At 40.9% G+C, this 16,715-nt stretch overlaps 1 protein-coding gene across 7 annotated transcripts in view; it reads left to right on the top strand.

Moving 5' to 3' along the window:
* The window catches only part of ATXN7 (ataxin 7), a 124,273-nt gene that overhangs the window by 53,925 nt on the left and 53,633 nt on the right, over positions 1-16,715 (top strand). The window lies entirely within an intron of this gene.

Raw genomic sequence — 16,715 nt, 5'->3', positions numbered from 1 at the left:
AAATAAAATCAAGGAAGTCGCTTGGTTGGTGTTTTAGAGAATAGCAGCAGTGGTGAGGTGCTGGTGGGGAGAGGGGTAGTATCGCCTGCAAACCTAGGACTTACAGCCTTGGGGTGGGTGGGTGCCCACGCACAAAGTAGGCGTTCAATCAATACATGCTGAATAAACTGAATGCAAACAAACAGAAACCGTGAAAGGGTTTTATCAGGAAGAAACAATCGTCACTTCCTCAGTTTCTCATTACCTAGACACTTGAGGAAGGGTTCGTTTAAAGTCCATAGTGTGTGTACTCTCTGGAATGTGTGGTGGAGAAGTGATTGACTCTCTGAAAGCATATCCTAATAGTTTGTTAGCTGAAACAGGTAGTGACAATTTAGAAGTTTCTTAAACAGAACAGAAAAGTGATGTATATGCTTAAGGACAGGGTCTTCAGCTGAGAAGATAAACACAGCAACAACCTTTTATAATAACGCACGCACGGAGATACTTTGTAATGCAAAGATTATCCAGGCGTCTTTCTTTTGAAGACAGAAGTCATTAATTTGTACTATCTCACTCCCAAACCATGTTCTGGTTGGTATTGAGTAACTAAATTGATTGATCTGACCTGTCATGGTCCCCCCATCCCATCCCCTCGTTGCTCGTCTTGATGGTGGTGCTTCCCAAAAGCGAGACAGGTTACAACAGCAAAACTCCCATCAGGTGCTTGTCTTTGTTCTGACCATGTTGCGTTGCTGTGGTCTTGCCTACTTGTGACAGGACCGGCACAAGGCAAAGGGGAGTTTGATTAAAGGCCAGGCCAGCCCCTCCCAGCGTCCTGTCTTGCTCTGCACACAGTGGGCTCACAGGGCCTGTTGTCAGTGAAGAAGCTGACAAGCAGTGGAGAGATGATTGAAAGGCTCCCTCCCCATCCATCCACAGGAACTGGGACTCCCCTGCTCAATAGCTTTCCCCACGAATAGGGGGTTTTAAATGGTTATGACTAAATTGGACATAATTTGTTTTTATTTTAAATAGGAAAAATAGGTCTTAATGTATATTTTAATGGTTTTCCAGTAGTACTGATTGCTTTGAGAGGTCAGACTTGAATGCGTGTGTTTGGTAAGATTTAGCAGCCCCTGTTCAGAGACAGCTTTTGCTTCCATTTTAAAAGATAACAAGTTTTTACTTTTATTTCCAAATGCCCAGGAAATTTTAAGTGCTATCAGTTTTATGAAAAGATAATTAGGGAGTATGTCTTGCAAGGGGTTGATTCGGCATCATCACTCAAGTTCTTATTTGCCTGATGAGAATATCTCCTAATAAGATCCTTGGTGTGCAGCCCCTCCCCCGCTCTCCCTGGAAGGCTGTGGCCATAATTATTGTCTATATCTGGGCACTGTCAAATGAAGACAGGAGCCACAGTGGAAGGACAGCCACCTGATCTTTTTTAAATCCCACAGTTTAAAATTTGGGGTGGGTCCTAACATACCGCCATTGCTTAAGGATTTGGGTACCAAGTTTTAAGACACTGGGTAGGTGGAGCCATGGTAAAAGCTTGCTTGTGTGTTGATTTTATTAAATATAGTCATTGATACCGTGTAGGGCGCGGGAGAGCAGAGCTGTTTTCAGAGAATTACTAAGGAATTAAAGTGCAATACAGAAGAGTCTAGAAGAGGTACCTTAGAGCAGGAATCAGTGGCGTGTGTAGTAGTGCAAGTTCTCACTTCTTGTTTCCATTGATGATCCTCTTACTTGTAAGCACCCCGAGAAAGTGGAGGGGAAAGCATGAAGCCTAATTACTCAAAATTGTAACTTAGCTCTGATAAAGGATTTGTGAACACTAGCTGTGGATACCGGTGTGTGGAATCAGTGCTTACAGGGTGTCAGGAAGGAAGAGCCCTGAAGACCAGAGAGGGCACTCAGCGAGTCGCTGGGCTTTGTCTCGCTACAGAAACAAGCAGCTCCCTGGCCTGGGAGGCCCTGACTGACCCAGCATTCCCTTTCCCTCAAGGCCTTTCCTGCCTTCTCTTTAGAAAGAAGGCACATCATTGCCAACACACACGCTCTCGCTCTCTTTCTCTTTTTGCGTTGTTTTCAATGCTCTTGGCTGTATTTCTTCTGATTCAGTTTGTCTTCTTTATATACCTCTGCCTTCTTTAAATTGCTCCCTACTTCTCTAACTCTTACTTTAGGAGAAGAGTTCATGTTAAATCCTGCTCTCTTTAATGTCCCCCATCTCACATCACGTGGGTGACAGATGTAAATTGTGACTGTGATAAACCTGGGTCAAAGGAAAGAAAAACCTAAGTGCAGAAGTGGAAGTAGACGCATGAAGAACTAATGCATAGACTTTGAAATCGGGGTTCTCAAACTGGGTTTATGTAAGCCAAGTGAGGTCCTTGAACCCCTTCATGGCCGCATGCAGAATGTTATTTGCATAAGTACAGTTTCCTAGGGGAGAGAATATGCTGTTCAACAAATGTCCGAGGGCCTCATGACCCCGCAGTGTTCAGCACCGCCTAGGAGCATACCGGCGTCTTTCTACAGAGCGCAGCGAGTCTCCAGTATTCTTTTATTTATACTTAAAACATTTTTTTTGTTGCTGTTCAAGTTCCCATATTCAGGATCTTTTTTTTTTTAATTTCTTGTTTGGTTTAAGTTTTTGGTTTGCTTAATTAATGCTTTCATACAATATTGTTTAATTTTCGTTGGTAACAGTATTCTGGCTGCTTTGAGGATTAAGAGTCATAATTGGGCCCTCTGAGACGACAGCCGTTTTTGGTCATTAATGATACCTTGTGGACTTGCATCCTTTCGATAGGTAGATAAAAAGTTCAATCCTACCTGAAGTTGTATAACTGAACCTGTCTATAAAGCAAGGACAAGTGAGTGATAGATTTTAGGACATGTGTTAGCAGAGTGTTCTTTCTGAAACTCACATCTAGCAGTAAATAACAAATATTGCTTAAATGACTGCTCTTGCTTAACTGACTTTGCTAATCCCCACTGTCCTTAGGGCAGAACTACAGATACTCACTTGTGGCTGGAGAGGTGCCGTTTGCCCACGGCCACCACAGCCCCTTATCTCTTCCCTTCAGGTTATGTGCGTCTCCATGCAGAGACAGTGGCCCCTTTCCCCGACACCTGCCTCCTCCCCTGCTCCGTTTTCCTCCCTAACCCCTTTCCCGAACAGAAGGAAAATTAACCTTCATGTCTCAGGTGCAGTCTTCGATATTTCTAGTTCTTGCAGGCAGCCTCCCTGGCCTCTGGTCCAGCTTTCTGTCTGGCAATGTGCTTTTCGTGTTTAGCCATAAAGAGATCTTCACGGGTCATCACGTATAGCTCAGCCGAAGTGTTTTTAGACTACTGCGTAGTATTTTGTATTATGAATAGTACTATGGTTATTTAAACTCACCCGCTGTGGACGGATGTTTAGGCTGTTGGCACTTCTGCTGCTTTTACCAACACTGCTGCAGTTTCTTATCACTGGTGACATTGCTGTCAGCTGTTTATTTTGTAAATAAACAGCCAAATGGAGGGTATATTTAAGTAGATAACGCCAGCATGCCCTCCAGAAAGGCTTTTCAAGTATCAGAGGTGCATCAGGTGACAGAAAAGGATGTGGATAGCTGGGGGCACAGTTCCTTTCTCTTAGAGTCTGTCCTTAAGGAACTGGCAAGAGCCAGCTTTCCCCGTTTTCCTACTCCCTAAGTTCTGGGCTGTTGAAATTGCAGTCTTCTGTCCTGCAGAAACTCAGAGCTCTGTGAATTGAAAATACAGTCTGACCTTCAAAGTGTTGTTAAAAGAAGAATTAATTACAGGCTTCCTGGTGACAAAAATGTCCTTCATCTGAGAATCACAACGTACCTAGGATATTCGCTCTTTAATCCACACAAAATCTGGGGTACAATGTTTTGCCACCTTATTGTTGACTTTCCTTATCTACTCTGCAAGCCATTTTCCACAGTCTCAAACAAAGGCAAAAGCTGTTTTCTGCTTCCTTGAAAAAAATCCATGATGAGTGAACTGTACATCTTGTAACAGGATTTGGGGTTGAATAAGGAATACAGTATTAAGTGACTAGTCTCAGCTACTTTTCTTTTACAAAAAGAGGAAATATAATTTCCCTGTGACTGTGGTAATCCCCTTTGACATCCCACTTGATGAAATTATATTCTTTATTGGGTATTGAAATAAACTTGTGCAAAATGGTTTGTTAAATAACCTTTCTGGGGAGGGGGTAATGGTTCCTACTGAAGGGAACTTGGCACCTCACACGCAGCTATTGCAGGGATTGGCTAGTTGATTTTTTTTTAATATTTATTTTACAATAGAACCCTCGGTTTTCAAAAAAAAAATAATTGGAAGTTGGGTGGTTGATTCATTTATAGATTTTGCACTTGTAAAACTCCTAATGTCCATCCTTATTTTCAGAATCACCAGTTGCCCTAATTCCTTTGCAGCTAATGGCCAACTTTACACTTGTACTGAGAGGCCAAAAACTAATGTCTTCAGCATATGGGGAGTCTGAAAACCACCCCCTTGTGTCCTGTCATTTCATATTTGCCTGCCAGTTGGCAGCCTCTCGCCCCTCCCACAGCCTCTTCATTCATTCCTACTCCGAGGCTATGATTGAGTCTGGCCTCTTTGGTGCACTGTGTGTGGAAGTTGTGCCCCTTCTGGGAAGACAATTCTCGAAGAGAAAGAAATGCCTGGTTCTCTGGGTTCTTGGGAAGCAGGGATGTTTTTGTTTTTGTTTATGCGTATGCAAGCCACTCTGAACAATGGATAGAGAAGTCAGAAATCAGACACATCTCCTTGCACATCCCTTTGCAGAGATCAAGTAGGGATGGGGGAGCACTGCAAAAGTGATGGCCTGTGGGAGAGGCAGGAAGGGAATACTTTTGAATGGGAACTGAGGAAAGGGGGTGAAATGAAGAGTATATGTCCTGGTGACTCAGTTTTTAAGTACTTTCTCTCGGTTCCTGTAATCACACCAGGAGTGTTGCAGAGTGTTGAAGCGTGTTGCAGAGCAGCCCCGCATTTCCTGGGTTATAATCCCTGCTCCATCATTCCCTGCCGACCTGGGCAAGTTATTTCACACCTCCTAACCTCAGTATCCTCACAAGTGGGCGTGTACCAATAGCATTTTCCCCATAGGGCCATTTTGAGGTGCTTTAATTAATGCAGGGTTTCTCAAGTCAGTGTTACTGACATTTGGGGCCAGATAATTCTTGTGGGGGAATGTCCTGTGCATTATAGGATGTTTAGCTACTTCTGGCTTCTATGACTGGATGCCAGTAGCACCACTACAGTTGTTATAAGTAAAAATGTGTCCAAACATTGTCAGTGTCCCCTGGGGGGGAGGGCCATAGTTGCCCCTTTTAATGTATGTAAAACCCCTCACTCAGTACTTGGCACGTAGGAATGTTCTTCAGTGTTTGCGTAGGGGAGGTGCTTGATAAATGTTCGTCTGAATGAGTGAATGTTGGTGTTGCTGGTGTTAGGCAGTTGAAAGAGTGCTAACTCCTTCCTTAGACGGCGCATCAGGAGCAGGTCCCTGTTGAGATTCTCAGGGCCCTGCAGTAACTCACTCTTTCGGCTGCTACCAGGGACGAGCACTCCCTCTGCATGGACGTTTCTCTGAGGTTGCAGCGTCTAGGAAGGACCAGAGTGGTCCTGACGGTCTTTAATCCAAGGCACCAGTTTTTCTCTTGGCTCAGTATTTCTGAAATCTGAGTGGATTATACAGTTGAAGGGTACGTTCTTCTTCCCCAAAGGCTGACACTGACAGACACTTGATGGCAGCTTTGAAATGAAAGAACATGGGCTTTCTATGAATGTTTGGGCTTTCGCAGTGGCCTGGGATCTCTCGATGGGCAAAGGCTGTCTTACCGCGTCGTTCTTCCCCAGCGCTCAGCACAGTGTCTCAAACATTTGAACAGCCTGCAGTTTCCAGTGTTCCGTTAGGATAGCCTTCAGCTGCCGTTTGTATGGTTTTGGACCTTCATTCCGTTCAGGACAAGATGCAGTGCAGTCTCTCACATGAGTCAGGACCAGCAGTGCATTTTTCAGTAGACCCTGTTTTGCTCTTTCTGCAGTGTCTTTGGGTGGTTATTTTACTGCCTTTTGCTCACTATGGAGAGGAGTATATGGTACAAACTAGTTTTCTGATACTGGTGACAAGAAGTGTGTGTCTCAAACTTTTACAGGAGGGCTGCATCATCAGTGCTTATAACTTATGCAAAGTACACTAAGTGAGGGCACACAAGAGGAAAATAGTGTGGCTAATTGTACCAGTTATTAAATGTATGTTATTGCCCTGAAATGTGCTTGAAATGGGAAGTGTTACATTCTAACATGTAAGATGTAAGTCCCACGAGGACAGGATTTTGCTCATTGCTGTTTCTTCAGCATCCTGAAAGAGCATTTTGAATATAGTAAGCACACAGATAATTGTGGAGTATTGATTCCTTCTCCTTTACTTGGTCTCAGTTCCCTCAAGTATCTCAAAGTGTAAGCATCTCATTGTCCTGTGATTCTGGTGTTTAATTACATGGATTTGTAAAATAAGGTCCCTAAATACAAGCCAGCTATTTCCTCTGGTGGAAATGGCCGTCTTTTCTCACATCAGGACACGACTGGCTGCGTAGGACTTACTACTTAGGCTCCATGTGGTGTCAGAAAATTTCAAGGATGATTTCAACTGACTTTAGAAACTAAACCGAATTCTTTCTTAAACTGGAACACCGCTATCAAAATCTAGATAGATGAAAATCATTAGTCGTGCAGAAAGCTATCACATTCATTATATGTTTGATGGGTTTAAGCTGATCACAGGACTCTTGTGTTTCCCTTTGAAGTGCCAGAAATATGTATATCTCCGGAGACTGAGTTTGGAACAGAGCTGGGTTTTTCTTCACCCATGAGTCTATTGAGTCCATACTTTGTGCCTTTGACTGGTTGGTCACTTTTCCAGCCTGCCCCTTTCCTTCCTGATTGAATATTCATGCTATAGTAAAGAATGGAAACATTATCATCTTCTAATGACCTTAATCTGATTTTCAAGTGTTCTACAACTGAAACCCATTTAAAGAAAGGCAAGGGGGCCCACGATAAGAAATCTCAGAAGGAAGAGTGGAAATGTTCCCGCTTTAACCTAGTGTAATTATTTTTGCTGTTCGGTTGCGTAGGCAGGCTGCCAGAAGATAGGGGTACAAATTAATTAACCATTCGCAGAGATATTGCCGTATCATTACTGATAAGCATACACGTAAATAAGGCAGTGTGTCAGCTGTTTTCCTGTAATGAGGACAGAAATATGTTAACTAAAATAAAATAGACCAAAGGCTTAATTGGGGGGAAAGTATAGATTCTCTTGGTTTCCTTTTTTAGCACATAAAGTTCTTTGTCCCTGTTGTCTTAAGTGATTTCTGATATGTTGAATGGGGGAGAAAATATGGATTGCTATGTTAGTCTTAAAAATACAGTTGAATCCTTTGTACCTCAATTGAGCATATTTAGATCCCAACCCCACCCACTAAAATAATTTCCAATATAAATTTTTATACACCGTAATTTAGGGTAATTGGGATATATTAGGCCAGTGGTGAATTTTAAGCAGTATTACGTGTAAACTAATATATGTGTATAGTTTTGCCCAGGCAAGAGTCTTAAAGTAAACGGTTTTCATAATGTAAGAAGCTGTTTCAGTTCTGTAAGGAATCTTTAAATCTTTGTATTTCCTGTTTCCTCTTCCCGAGAGGTGACAGTACTAGGAACCTTAGAAAATACTTGTTAGAGGAAGGATTGAAGCTTTGTGACCAGTGACATGTCATTGTGAGCTGGTTGGGGACTAGGATCTGGCATCTACTAGATGCGACATTTCACCCCAGCTCCACCTCTTCCCAGCTTTGTGATCTTGGGCCAGTTACTTCATCTTTCCACGCCTGTTTCCTCATTTGTAAACTTGGACTAATAATAGTACCTGTACTACAGGGTTGTTGTAAGGATTGCATAACATAAAGATTATAAATTCCTGTAGCACATTGGCCCAGTAAATTCTCAATCATGTTTGACACAGTGGCTGTTGTTGTTAAATATTGTATTTTAGACATGTGCCTCACCTTTTACTTTAAACGCACCAAAGAAACGAACTAGACAAAAGAGGTGGAGAGAAATGGGTGTTTAACTTGAGGCATCACTGACATGTGGCTGAGATGCTGTTGTCTGCCAGCCACAGCTGTTTGCATGTGGTTGTGGTAAGTGAGCTTCAATACCTTGTTCAGGTATGGTGACCCATTTCTCCTGGAAGGACAAGGAGTGAAACTGCAGAGTCTGAAGAAGTAAAACTGAGATAAGAGAATGCATAAAACTTTCTTATGAAAGTATTACCCGTTAGGTCTTCTAGTTATTGAAACAGAAAAGAGCTAACAGTCTAAACAAACTTGAAATACTTTAATGTTTCCCAGCGGTAATAAACTGTACCTAATCTATTTAAACAGAAAAGGCCTTTGTAACATTAAAAGAGATTAGGAGTAAAATTGATTACCAGCAGTCAACATTCCTCTTTCCCCGCATAGTGTTTCCTTACAAATCTATCCTTCCTCAAACCCAACCAGAAAAAGCTGCCGTACAAGTGAGTTTTGTGCACGAAGCGAGGCTTAACAGAAATGATTACTGAACTAAAAAAGTTCAATATTCAGAGAAGTTGGAGTTAAGACAGAACAAAACAAAACTAATTCCTACTTCAGGGGCCTATTCTGATCTATTCCCAGCTGTCTCCTAGGTCTGACCAAGTGCTGTACAATAGGAGACATGGGGGTGTTTGTGGAAGGAGTGGAAGCGTGAATGAATCGGGTTGGTCTGAGTTCTTTTCACAGGCAGCAATAACGACATTAAATTGACATATACGTATGAGTGCAACAAAATCTTTTTAGACACAGGGAAGATTTATCTTTATTTTTATTGTAACTTCTCTTTAAATAAAGCTGCCTTTGGGGAAAGCTTTAATTCACTTGAGTATAAGCAGTGAGTAAGTTTCAGATATTTCTGCATGGTTTTTTTCATTCTTGGAACCATATTTCTAATTCCTGGGTGACTTTGAATTATGGACACTTAGTACATATGCCTTGCCTATTTTTTGTTTTGTTTTTTCATATGGAGGAAATAATGTCCTAGGACTTAATTTATAAAGCACTGCTCTAAAATTAGGGGAGAGTCTTCAAGATGATGGCTTCCTTGGTATCTTCTTGGAAATCTCAGGGGCACCTAGCTTTCACTTGTCCCAGTGTATGTTCCTCATTCTCAGACCTGGCATTCTTCCAGGATTTCTCCTCAGAAACTGGTACCACCCATCCATCCTGTTCTGCAGGATGGAAAACGTGGCATCATCTCTGTACCACCCTTCTATCCAGGCCATTACCAAGTCATGTCAACAATTCTTTTTAAATACCTGAATTTTCTCTCTGCCATCTCCTAGTCCAAGCTACTCCATGTCTCTCGCCTGTACTATTACAAACAGCAACTAACTGGCCTTCTCACTTCTACTTTCAGGCCACGAATCTCCATTCTATACACTGCAGTCTGAGCAGTGTTGAAAATAATAAACAGGAGGATGGTATTATCCTCCATTAAAATACTTTCAGTAAACATTTCCAAATGGCAGAGTAAGGACCTCTAAAAATCTTCTCCTCTATAAAAGCAGTGAGAACACTGGCAAGAATTGTCAAAATTAACTTTTTCAGAATTCTGAAAATTAAAGGCTTACAGGATCTGTTGAGAATTCATGCAAGAAAAATGGCTGAATCTGTAAATACAGCAAACTCTGGTGTTTTCAGTCTCCCCTATTTCAACCTTCCCTCCCCCTCATAGTCCCACAGTAACTTAAAAACCAACAGCCTCACAACTATGGCAGCTATGGAAAACAGCAGCATAGAAGCTATCAGAGGGGACTGCCTGGGTTGGGAGGTCCTGCAAAGCCCTGCCCCCAGAGAATTCTGCTTGGATTGTCTGGTAGCTCCCGAAAAAGCTCCATTCTCAGAACTTGTCTCTACTTGAGCTGACTCATAGCTCACTCTGTGCTCTATTCCTAAGGTGTTTGTCAAAAAAAAAAAAAAAAAAGAAAAAAAGAATAGCAGCAATTCTTGAATATCGAAGGGGTCTGAGGTGGTGGTAACAGTTGGTGGTAACAAGAGCCTAACGACAAAACTAAATAGGAAGCGCTGGGTGTCAGTTGGGACTTGAAAGAGTTCCAGCATATTTCTAGAAAACCCCCTGTGTAGATAGGGCTGTGCACATGCCCAGGAATGACCTAGAAAAGGCCTTACTGCTCATCTCTGGCTGACCTTGAGGCTCTATGCAAACAGGAAGTGAAGACTAAAGCAAAGTTGTAAACCACTTGTTAGAGCATAGAAGGCATGCCCCGACATAAACACAGAGCCCCTCAGCAAAGGGTAGGAGACTTCTTGGTTCAAGACATTTAAGGAAATTCTGTCCAATAATTAGATAACCAAGCAGCGACCTGACTTAACCAACAAAGAGTACAGACTTTCCACAGTTACCGAGTAAATAACTAAACAACAAAAATGACAGGTGGATCTGATTTCTGGAATTGCCACATTGTATTATTTAAATTGTCCAGTTTTCAACAAAAAATTACAAGACAGGCAAAGAATCAGCAAATACAGCCCACATGCAGAGGGAACAAAGCATGAGATAGAGCCATATCAAAGCAAATATTTTATATACTGTTGAAATTAAGTTGATTTTATTCAAATTACACTGTTTGAAGTTAAAATGTTAATTGTAATCTCCAGGACAACCGCTAAGAAAATAGGGAGATAAAAGTAAAAGAAGAAAAGGTGAATTAAAAAGGTGTACTGGAATATATCAGTTTAACACAAATTAAGGCAGTAATAGAGGAACAACAACGAAAAGATACATGTAGAATAAAAAGCGGAATCACAGCCATGTAGCCTACTGTATCAATAATTAACATTAAATGTAGACAGATTAAACGCTAATTAGCAAGCAGAAATTAGCAGAATAGCTCTAAAAAGATCGTGATCCCACAGTGTGTGCTATCAACAAGTGACGTAACCTGAGATTCAAAGTCAGAAACATGTTAAACGTTAATAGGAAACATATACCATGCAAACAGTAGTCAAAGGAGAGCAAAACTGGCTATAAAAATATCAGACAAAATAGGTTTTTTAAAGAAATTGTCATTATAGATAAAGGAGGACATTTTAAAAATCATGAATAAGTCTATCGGGAAGAAATAACAATTATAAAGGTACATGTGCCTAATCTAACAACAAAACTTTAAAATACATGAAGCAAACAACTGACACTGAAAGGAGAATGGACAATTTAACAATAATAGTGGGAGACTTCAATAACTCACTTTCAATAATTGATACAATTGCCGGTAGAAGATCAAGAAGAATACAGGAGACTTGAAAATCATAAACCAACTAGACCTAATCAACAACAGCAGAATACTGACTCGTTCTTCTCAAGTGCACATGAAATATTCTCCAGGATCATATTAGGCCATAATAAATAAAGCAAGCTTCGGTAAGTGTAAAAGGACTGAAATTACACAAGCACATAGTACATTCTCTAACCACAGTGGAGTAAAATTAGAATTTAACAACGGAAGGAAATTTGGGAAATTCACAAATGTGGAAATTAAACAACACACTCCTAAGTAAGTCATGGGTCAGGGAAGAAATCACTACAAATTAGCGAATACTTTGAAATTAATGAAAATGAAACACAACATACCAAAATAGTGAAAAAGCTGTACCCAATTCTATGTTGATCCTCAAAATAAAGCCTTGCTGCTTAAAATATGGTAACAGACCAATAGCCTCTGTATCACCAAGAACCTGGTTAGAATTAATGAATTTCGGGCCCCTAACCAGATCTACCATTTCAGAATCTGCTCTTTAACAAGATTCCTAGGTGACTTCTGTGTTTGAGAAGCAGTGAAAATAGTGCATCATACAGTCTGGCCTGAAACTTTAATAACGTTACCAGTATTGGAGAAATTATTCATATAGTAATCCAAGCTTTTCCAAACCCATCTATCTATCAAATGTATATTGGGCATATTTGCCCAAATGTATATTGTTCAAATGTGTATTTAATATACGTTGTAGAAATAATAAATATATATTGTAAAATATATATTAAGCACATTAGTACGTAGCTTTCAGTTCTTGTGATGTCCTTGGTTTTGGTATTAGGGTACTGGGCTCAGTAAGTTGAGAAGTATGCCCTCCTTTTCTATTGTTTAGAAAAGTTTGTGTATGCTGGGTGCTAATTCTTTATACATTTAATAAAATTCACCAGTGAAGTCATCTGGACCTGGGCTTTACTTTGTGGGAAGTTTTAACGTTACTAATTCAACTTTTTGTGCTGGATTTATTCAGATTTTCATTGTGACCATTAAGAAAGAAGATCTAAAGAGCATTTTTCTCTCTGTCTTGAGGCATCTGAACCAAACTCAAGACACTTAGTCCACTTTCATTATCTATTAAAAGTCCTGAACCTTCTGGGGCATGTTGTTAGTAAGACATTTAGAGACTTTACAAATAGGAGCTAATTACAACTTATAACGCCCTGTTCAGGTACTTATGAAAGATACAGATCTCTGGTGTGCTATATTCACCACGGCTGCTCGGCTGTTGAGTACTCAGTTATAACACAAAGCAAATAACGTTTAACGTGCCAACTGAGGTCTAGCCATTTATGTTTTCGTTTTCACGTGTTCATTGCTGGTGTATAGTAAGGCAATTGATTTTTGTTGACCTTGTGTATAGACTGTTTGTGTCCTTCCCTCCCAGCCCCGCCACATTTATGAGTTGATACTTAATCCCTAACGTGATGATTTTTGGATGTTGGGGCCTTTGAGAAGTGGTTAGATCATGAGGGTGGAGCCCTCCTGAATGGGATTAGTGACCTTGCCTAAGCCGCCAAGTCTATGGTATTTTGTCATAGCAGCCCAAAAAGACTACGGTAAATTTGTGTCCTGTGATCTTGCTAAACCGATAAATTTTAGGAGGGTTTTTTTGTAGTTTCCTTGTGCTTTTCTATCTACGTAATGCGTCAGGTCATTTGCAAATAGGAATAGTTTTATTTCTGTCTTTCAAATCTGCCTTTTGGGTGTGGTGGCCCAGTGGCTCAGGGGGTTAGAGCTCCGTGCTCCTAACTCCGAAGGCTGCTGGTTCGATTCTCACATGGGCCAGTGGGCTCTCAACCACAAAGTTGCCAGTTGGACTCCCGCAAGGGATGCTGGGCTGCGCCCCCTGCAACTAGCAACGGCAACTGGACCTGAAGCTGAGCTGCGCCCTCCACAGCTAAGACTGAAAGGACAACAAATTGAAGCTGAATGGCACCCTCCACAACTAGGATTGAAAGGACAACAACTTGACTTGAAGAAGAAAAAAAAAGTCCTGGAAATACACACTGTTCCCCAATAAAGTCCTGTTCCCCTTGCCCAATAAAATCTTTAAAGAAAATGGGGGAGGAAATTTATTTTAAAAAAACCACTCTGTGCCTTTTATTTCCTTTTCTTGCCTTATCTTTCTGGCTAGAACTTCAGTACTATGCTAAATAACAGCGGTGAGAGTGGATATTCTGCCTCGTTCCGGATCTTAGGAGGGAAACATGCAGTCTTTATCCATGAAGTATGTTGTTAGTTTAGGTTTTTTTGTTAATGTTCTTTATCAGGTTAATGAAGTTCCCTCTATTCCTAGTTATCTGGGGTTTGCTTTTTTTTTTTATCATGAATACATTTTTCTGCATCAATTATTATGGTAGTGTGATTTTTCATACTACCTATTACTGTCATAGTTTGGTTATGGGTTATTTGAAGTGTCTTGCTTAGTTTCTAAGTGTTTGGAATTTTTCTTGTTATCTTTATGTTACTGGTTTCTAATTTAATTCTGTTGTGATCAGAGAACATACTTGATATGATTTCAGTTCTTTTAAACTTGTTGAGGTTTGTTTTATGGTCCAAGATGTGGTCTATATAAGGCTAACCATTTAAACACATAAAGATAGGTGAGTAGGCAGTGCCATCCCACAGTTATACAAGAGCCATGGTGTCCTGCATACAAGATACCTGGCAGATAAGGTATTGCTGTGTTGGCTGCCTTTTGAACAAAAGAAGGAATGGTATTCTTAACAAAATCATGAGGTTATAACCATAACCATAATAATAATGATAATAAAATTGACACTATGCTCTTCTGAGTCCTTACATACCCTCTGCTTACTATGTTTAGACAGAGTTAAGCATTTTACATGAATAATCTCATCAGTCCCAACAGTCTACTGAAATAAATACTGTTTTTACCCTTTTTTAAATGCAGAAACTGAGCGCCTAGCAGTTAAGTATCTTGCTTGAGGTTACGGTTCCAGTGAAGTGGTAAACTCTCGTAGTGTACATCTGACCACAGGCCACAAGTTCAGCTGAATTGTAGTGATGCAGAGAAGACCCAGTAAGGATTTGGGGTGGAATTCCCAGATTTAGGGCACATGGCATGTCAGGCTTGATTTCTGTCTTGAAAGCTCAATTGCTGACGGTATTTTGAGCACACTGAGGCAGCCTGTATGTGTACTGCCACGTTGGCCACCTTTGTAGCCCAGCCTGCCTTCCGTAACCCAGTTTCCCTAGGATGTCGGTATTTGTCTCCTGTGTTCTGTCCCAGGTACTGTGTCTCAATTTCAGAATAAGCAGTGACAATAGCTCTTGGGGCTTTTACCTGTGGAGAGTCACTCACTGTAAGGTTGGCCACTTGTAGTTAGTGATAAATAAATATTAGGACCATTTTCTTCTATCTAACTCTTTAGTCCTCTGGTGTTTGGTCGGTTGCTTTTTTACTTGAAACATCTCAGTTTTCTTATTTTAATCCCATTTTTATTGACTACTTTGGTTCCCAGGGCCTCAAACTACATACGTTTTAGTAGGTTGATGATTGGCCTTTTTTTGTTCCTGCTTGGTTTCATCATATAACATCTTACAGTCAAGGGAAAGCCCAGTTCCTTTTATTTATTGGAGCAAAGGACATGAATTCAGTTGAAGTGTGTCGAGGGTGTAAATAAAGTTCTGTTTTATTCTTTCGCAGTTGTTAAAGTTCATTTAACAGTAGTTAAACTTTTTTAAATGTCATTGATGTTTTTTTTATAAGAGCTTTTTTTTTTTTTTTAATAAATGTTATTGGGGTATATTGGGGAACAGTGTGTTTCTCCAGGGCCCATCCACTCCAAGTTGTCCTTCAGTCAGGTTGTGGAGGGTGCCACAATGTGGAGGGTGCCACAAATGGCCAAGTCCAGTTGCCATTTTCAGTTGCAGGGGGCGCAGCCCACCATCCCATGCGGGAATTGAACCGGCAGCCTTGTTATTGCGAGCTGGCTCTAACCAACTGAGCCATCCGGCCTCCCCTGGTGTTACTTTTGATTTCCCATAATTGAAAGTTACCACTTGAAACAAGTTTGAGACTGACTCTAGTAAATGCCCTGGTTATGTGCAGACCAGCCTTCCAAGTCAATCAGGTTCTTCACATGTTTCAGACACCAGTGGGGCTAGAGTCCTAGTATTGAAGGAAACCTTTGAGGAGCAATGAAAGCAGACAGTCCCGAGGTGGCCTCAGAAGTCCGCTGTTGGGTACGATGTGTTGGTTGACTTTGATTAAACAAGGCAGACGAGTAGAGACTTCTTGGGAGAAGCAGGGAGGGCACTGAGCTTGGAAAGTCTTGTATAGTGAGGTGGTGAAGAGCATGTACTTTAAAGTAGTTTACCTTCAAATCTCAGCCTTTACATGGACTGGCTCTGTAACTTAAAGCAGGTAATCTTGTGCCCCACTTGCTTTATCTGTAAAGTGGGGAAAACATCCCTGAGAGATAGGTGGTGTTGTGAAGATGAATGAGTTAATACTTGCTACTTTAGCTGGAACTTTGGAGGTACTCAGTAATTGCAAACTTGTATTATTTTTGTTATGTGTATTAACGTTTCTCAGGGTGGTTGTGATTTTTGTTCACTGATATATACCCAGTATGTAGAATACTGTCCATGCATAGTAGGCATTCAGTACGTGAATGAATGAGATATATATAGTACTGCCGTGATATATATATATATATGTATATATATATATATATATACATATATATATATATATATATATATATATATATATGGTACTGCCGTGATACCTGCCACAAACTAAGCACTCAATACACAGTGTTACAGGAAGTGGTGGCTGTAGACCAGCAGAGATTAGTGGCAGTGGCCAGTGTAACACACAGTAAAAATAGAAATAATTATAGTAGGTGAGGCAGAGCTAGCACAGGCTCTGTTGCAGACATAGTTGCAAGAGCTTTGTGTGTAGTAACTCACTTCATCCTCATAAGTACCTATCACAGTAGCTACCAGTATCCCCATTTTACAGATGAGGATTCGACACAGAGGAACTTGCCCAAGGTCACACTCCTGGTGAGCGATGACGTTGGGATTTGAACTCAGAAGACTGATCCAGAGGCCTTATTGAAATTCTTTTGTTGAGAACCTGCTGTGAGTCAGGCGCTGTGTGTGGTGTTACGCAGACCTGGCCCCAACCCTCATGACGATTATATCTTACTGAGGAGATAGCCAAAACACAAATGATCAGTAACTACTGAGTGAGACAGAGTTGTCTGAAGAGAGAGGGTCCTGCTTTAAA

The sequence above is a fragment of the Rhinolophus hipposideros genome, assembly GCF_964194185.1.
Source record: "Rhinolophus hipposideros genome assembly, chromosome: 14".
NCBI classification, from domain to species: domain Eukaryota; kingdom Metazoa; phylum Chordata; class Mammalia; order Chiroptera; family Rhinolophidae; genus Rhinolophus; species Rhinolophus hipposideros.
Note: the sequence above shows the minus strand (reverse complement) of the source record. Positions and strands in the feature narration are given on the sequence as shown.